The following is a 6,450-nucleotide window of genomic DNA, read 5'->3' on the forward strand; positions in this document are numbered from 1 at the left end:
TGTTGTGGGCAGAAACAGACTTCAGTCTGGAGAGGGAGACAGTGGGATGGAGGACAGGATGCTTACATGACTCAGGAAGGCCTCTATCTTGTGAAGGATGGGCTCAGGCACCTGGATGGTACATGGCCGGCAATGGATCTCACCCAACTCACGCAAGGAGGCCATGGTTGTACATGGGTAAGTGGCTTATTGTTCCTGTCCACAAGGCCCAGGCTCTGTAGAAGGACATGCTATAGCTCAGTCTATGTTCCTAGACCAGATGGGCTCAGAACATGAGGGATGTGGTAAGCAATCTGTCTTCTAGATTTTGGATTGAGTGAATAAAGAATAATTGAGGAGATACTAAGATAGTGTCAATCTCCACAAAGTTATTAAAAAGCCAACTAGTTAAAATTAATTTAGGAACTAAACTTTAGTCAGGCATGGTACTGCTGCCTAAAATCTCAGCTCTCAGGAGGTAAAAGTTAGAGGCTTTCTCAAGCTGGGCAGTGGTGGCGCACGCCTTTAATCCCAGCACTTGGGAAGCAGAGGCAGGCAGATTTCTGAGTTCGAGGTCAGCCTGGTCTTCAGAGTGAGCTCCAGGACAGCCAGAGCTATACAGAGAAACCCTGTCTCAAAAAAAGAACCCCAACAAAACAAAACAAAACAAAACGAAGAGGCTTTCACAAATTCCAGGCTAGCATGGGCTATCTTAAGTTAAAAAAAATTTTTTTTTAACAACTAAAAGTTGCCCAGGCAGTGTGGCTCAAGAACAGCCTCTTGGTGTGTTCACAGCCCAATCTCATCCCCACAAACTCCCAACACACACCTGAGGCAGTGAGGCAGGCCCTTGAAGACCCTACTCCACAAACTCTCCCTGTGTAGACTCACCACGGCTTCTCCACCCAAATCCTGCTAGCTGGTCCTGCTGGTAACTTTCTGAACAGTGCCATCTGTGACCTCATCATACAGAAGCGCATGGAATGTCCTGTAAATGTCTGAACATGATAAAATAGCTCCTTTAAAGCAAAATGCTTGTTTGCTTCACTACATGCTTAAAATCATCTTGTGAGATGAAATATGACCTTTAAGCAAATGTGAGCCCATCAGTTTTCTTACCTTTGTGTCACTGCCTAGTCCATGCTTCCATCTGAAAGACGTCTTCCCACTTCCTCTACCTCTGCTATAACTAAAGACCCAGTGCTTAGACCACCAAAGGCCCTAATGCTACCCCTTTGCTGTCTGCATGTGTCAGCTTGTCACCCAGCTGCCCAGCACTATGCTCCTCTCTAGACCACTTCTCCCATGCTGTGAGTGGGACGTGTGCACATGAACTGAAATGGTGGATTCCTAAACATGCTGCAGGGAGACCCAACTCAGCACATCTATTTTCTCACTTCACCTCTTGTTTGCAACTCTTTTTATTTCTGAATTTGTTTTGTCTTTTGTTCTTGCCTTTTTTTTCCACCTAAAGGCAGAGTTTCTGTGTGTAGCCCTAGTTGTCCTAGAAACTCATTCTGAAGACTAGAATAGCCTGGAACTCAAAAGATCCACCTGTCTCTGCCTCCCAAGTGCTAGGATTAACTCTGAGTGCTGAGATTGAAGACACGCACCACTGCTGCCACCACCCCGCCAGTTTTTTGTTTCTATTTTTTTTTAATACAGCTTTGTTATGTAGTCCAGGCCAGCCTCAGTCTTATGATGATCTTCCTGCCTTGCCTCCCAAGTATTAGGATAATAGTATAAAGTAACACCAAGTCATGAACTTCTCATATTCTCCAACGTGACAGCTGTACCTTTCACCATCAGAGGGATATAAGACATGGGTCCCCAAATCAAACTCACAAAGATACACCAGACCATTCAGTAAAGCAGGCTCACTTCACATTCTGCAAACCGAAACTGAACCTTCATCATCATTCATCAGATGAACTCACTTATCTTGTTAATCAGGCACAATGTTAGTTCCAAAGCTGTGGCATTAGCCAATGCCAAAGTTCCTTCCAGGGAACCGTTAGATAGAGCACAGTGGTATAGTGGCCACCAAGCATGAGGATACCATGTATTCAATCCCCAATACTCGGCAGAAAAAAAGTTTGGTGGGCTTACTGATATTCACTGATAATTGGACTATTTGGGAGGCTGAGACAAGACTGTGAGTTGGAAGCCAACCTGAGCTACATAAGCAGGTATCAGGCCAAGCTGAGCTGTAGTATGGCCCTGTTGCAAAAGGAAGCGGGTAGAGGGCAGGCTGGGGTTCTAGATAAATTTGTTAGTCAGTCAGCTGCCTAGCATGTGGGTTTGGTCCCCAGCACTGCAAGGTGACATAGGCACCTGGGAGGTGGATGTAGAAATACCAGAATGCAAGGTTATCCTTGACTGTGTAAAAAGTACCATGTTAGCCTGGCATACACTAGATCCTGTCTTGAGGAGGGCATGTTTGTGACCCAGTCTGATGGCCTCAGTTTGATCACTGTGATCTATATGGTAAAAGAAGAGACCTTGCTCCTGCATATTTCCTCTGACCTCCACATGTATGCCACGGTGTACACAATAAAAATGTTGTAAAAAAGGGGTGGAGTGATGCACAGCTTTCCAGATGAAGGACACACTGCCATCACCTTATTGTCTCTTCCTCAGTTTTCATTCTAGTTACACATCAGGTTATCTTCTTGGCATGGTGAACAGGATCTCTCTGGGCACCTAGGATCTGACCAAATGTTAAGGCTAAGCTCCCAGGCATGGTCACTGTGCAGAGACTGGGAAAGCAGACATCGGAACAGAGTTGACAAATATGAACAAGAGATGGGCCACCAGCTCCTTTCCTACCTGAGTACAAACAGTCCAAGACCTGGTGAGTTTTACTACTTAGAACAGTAGACCAATCCGTCATAGACAAAGGGATTTACCTTCAGTTTCTTGCAAGGCAAGGCTGCTGCCTTATTCTCAGCCTCAGCTTTGCTGCGCCCTTTGGTGACAAAGGTCATGGGACAGGGCCAGGGCAGAGTGAGTGTAGCCAGCTTGGTCTTGGTGCCCACAGTATGGAACTGCGTGAGGTTCTACATGGAAGATAAGTAGGAAGTTACAAAAGGCATGGAATGCAGAGAGACTGCTGGGTGATCTCAGCACTTCAAGGAACCCAGAGATGGACTTAACCATGATCTACAGCACCAGACAGCCAGACCAGACTCGGCACAACCAGACATGGTTCTGTATGTACTATGACTTCCTTCTTGTCCCTCTGCTTTATGTCCTTCATTCAATGACCCTGTGTGACCCAAGTTCTGAACTTGCTTCTCAATTTCTGTATAGAAGATAGGGTTCATACAGTGCCACACTACCTGTCTTCCTAACCCTCATCCGATTAGCACTTTCAGCAAAGTCTGGGGCTGAAGCTGTAGACAGGAGTCAAATCCTAGGCATGAACTGACAGCATAAAGGCTTTATACCTCTTTATCTGTCCTCCTATAACACCAGTTATAGCTGCTATAGCACCAGTGATGTCACTTACAGGCTAGGAATCAGGCACTCATTTCTATTCTTTCATACTCCTAACCTACCATCTAGTTCCAGGTCTGGATTTTCTAATCAGCAGTGCCCACCTACACTGTATGGCTGTTTTCACTTCTCCTGTGGCCCTGCTTCCTTACCCTTTCTATCCAGCAAGGAACCTATATCCTTCTAGGTGGCCTAGGTAGGAGCTAAGACAGATACCCTCAGCCCTGCCCCATCCCCAAAGCTCCTGTCTTGCTTAGCCTTGGGAGAGACAGGCACAAACACAAGGGCTGCTCTGCTCAAGCTCACACCTTCAGGAGAGCCAACTCACCTTAGCTGTGGAGGAGGATGCTGCAATCTGAATCACTTTGGCCAGAAGGTTCTTGGGAAGTGGAAACTGGGTCAGAGCGCTAATAGCACTGTCATCATCTGTCATTTCAAAGGATCCCCCCCTCCCATGAAGACAAACAATTGAGGTTAAAAAAAAATCTGCTGTCTTCCTAGGCAAGTTCTCTGGGACTTCAAGGTTGGGACACAGTGCTGAGATGACAGGTAGGTAAAAGGCATGAAATGATGGGGCCAGGCTCTACTGCTTCTTCAGTCATACAGCAGAACCCACACTCCTCCAGCTTTTCCAGAGGGAAGCAAGCAGAGGAAGAGAGTAAACAAAGTGGTCGCTCACTCTATGAACTAGAAAGAAGGGTCATGTACAGTCTGCAGGAACCCAGCCACAGCCCAAGACAGTAGTGCACTATCTCATCCCATCCCCTCATACAGGGGGAAACACACTGAGCAACAAGATATGAAGACTAAAGTGTTTGGCAGAGCCCTCCGATATCTAAAGGCCAAAGAAAGAAGGTCAATCCTATGTCTGATGTGGCCAGGATCCCTACATTCCTCTTAACAGCAGTACCTTGAGTCCCTGAGTTGGTTGTGAGAGTCTTGCTGGATCTTGGACAGAAACTACGTCACATCAGTGGTCCCCTCTTCTAGCTCTTCCTCCTCATCTTCCTCTTCATCTCAGCCTAAAGATCAGGATAGTCCTCCAGTACCCCTTGGCCGAATGTTCACAGGATTCAGCTGCAGTCAGGAAGTTGGAGAAATGATGGGTTCTGGGAACCACCAGCTGTCAGCTGGAGACCCAAAACAATCAGCAAGCTCTCAATATTTGGCTGCATTAAACAGCTCATTCCGTGGACACAGCAGACCCTAGCCCTGAAGGGTAAAGAAAACTGTTAGGATCATACCAACATTACACCCCAGTCAGCTTGTGGTGGCCTTTGCTATGCATACCTCAGCCCTAGCCAAAAATGGGAATAAAAAATACACTTAAATCAAGGTATGATGGTGTACCCCTGTTATCCCAGCAATGAAAGCTGAAAGAGAAAGATTTTGCAATCCGGGCCAGTTTTACCTACACAGTGAAATCATTTCAAAAACCAATAACACAAAGAAAAAGAAGGAAGGACAAAAGAAAGGGAAGGAGAAAAGATCTTAGAAATGTCTAGATCTGCTAGATATAGGAGCAAATGTCTGAAACCGTATGTCTCCCAGGCCAAGGCAGGAAGATCATTTGAAGTCGTAAATAGATCTGCAAGACTTGGTCTCAGTAAAACAAAAGTGAGAAATGAAATAAGCTAGTTCACTACAGACCTTCAAAAAAATGAAACAGTGACAGAGCCCCTAGGCACAGTGTCTCACTCCTGCAGACACAGCACTCACTGAAGCAGATAAACAAAAGTTCAAGGCCCAGCTGTGTTTTATAGTTTGAGACCAGCCTGAACAAAACAACCAAGCAAAGCAACCAACAAATAACAAAAAACCATAAAACAAACAAAACAAAATAACAAAAAACAAGGGGTGCATGCCTTTAATCCCAGCACTCAGGAGGCAGAGGTAGGAGGATCTCTGAGTTTGAGGACAGCCTGGTCTATAGAATAAGTCCTAGGACAGCCAGGGCTATACAAAGAAACCATGTCTGGAAAAACCAAACACACAAAAATCCAGGGAACTAGAGGAGTGTAAGATACAGCACACAGTGATCTGCTAAGCCACAGTAACGGGGTAATTAGGAAATGAATGGTTCACAATGTCAAATAGTTACCATCTTTAACACAAGAACCCTGTTAGACATATACTACAAAATAATCCAAAATGTTTTTAAAACCGCCTGTAAAATAAATATTGAGTATGGATTCAAAAGTCAACGGAAACTAAGTTGCACGGGTGTTTATTGCAGTAATGTAGCCAACAAAGAGATCATGGAGTAGGCTGCAGAGACGGCTCCGCCTGTAGGAGAATGTGCTGCTTTCACAGAGGACCTTACCTCACGACAGCTTGAGATCTGAAGCTTGTTTCTTAGGTACTATATTCACATGAACACACTGATTCACATACACATATACATATGCTTAAATGTAAAAGGTGTCAGAGCAGCAGCTCAGTCATTAAAAGCACTAGATACTCTTCTAGAGGATCAGAGTTTAATTCCCAGCACCCACATGGAGTGTCACAAACATCTTTATGACTCCAGTCTCAAGGGATGTGTCACCCTCTGCTGGCCTCCATAAGTATCACACATATACACACACAAAGGTAAACACCCGTATAAACACACAAAAAAATTAAAAAAAAAGGAAAGAAGAAAGAAAGAAAAGAGCTACAATAAAGTAGTCAATGGTGGGTGGTAAGCTTGCCTTCCATGTGCCCTGGGTTCAGTCTTCAGCACAGCAAAACATACAGAAAAAAGAAAGCAAGAAAAAATACAAATTTTAAAAGTAACAAAATGAATAATATACTTGGGTTAAGATGTTTATCCTAAGGAGATAGAATACTTGGACACTGAAAATAATAAATATAGAATGAAAACACACTCAATGAAATCCCTCAATGAAGTCAAACACAAAAACAACAAAAGTTCTAAAACTCACAAAATACCACAACAGCTCCAAACAGCCGAAAGAATCTCAAGATATG

Source organism: Grammomys surdaster, unplaced genomic scaffold, assembly GCF_004785775.1.
Source record: "Grammomys surdaster isolate TR1022 unplaced genomic scaffold, NIH_TR_1.0 219, whole genome shotgun sequence".
NCBI classification, from domain to species: Eukaryota; Metazoa; Chordata; class Mammalia; order Rodentia; family Muridae; genus Grammomys; species Grammomys surdaster.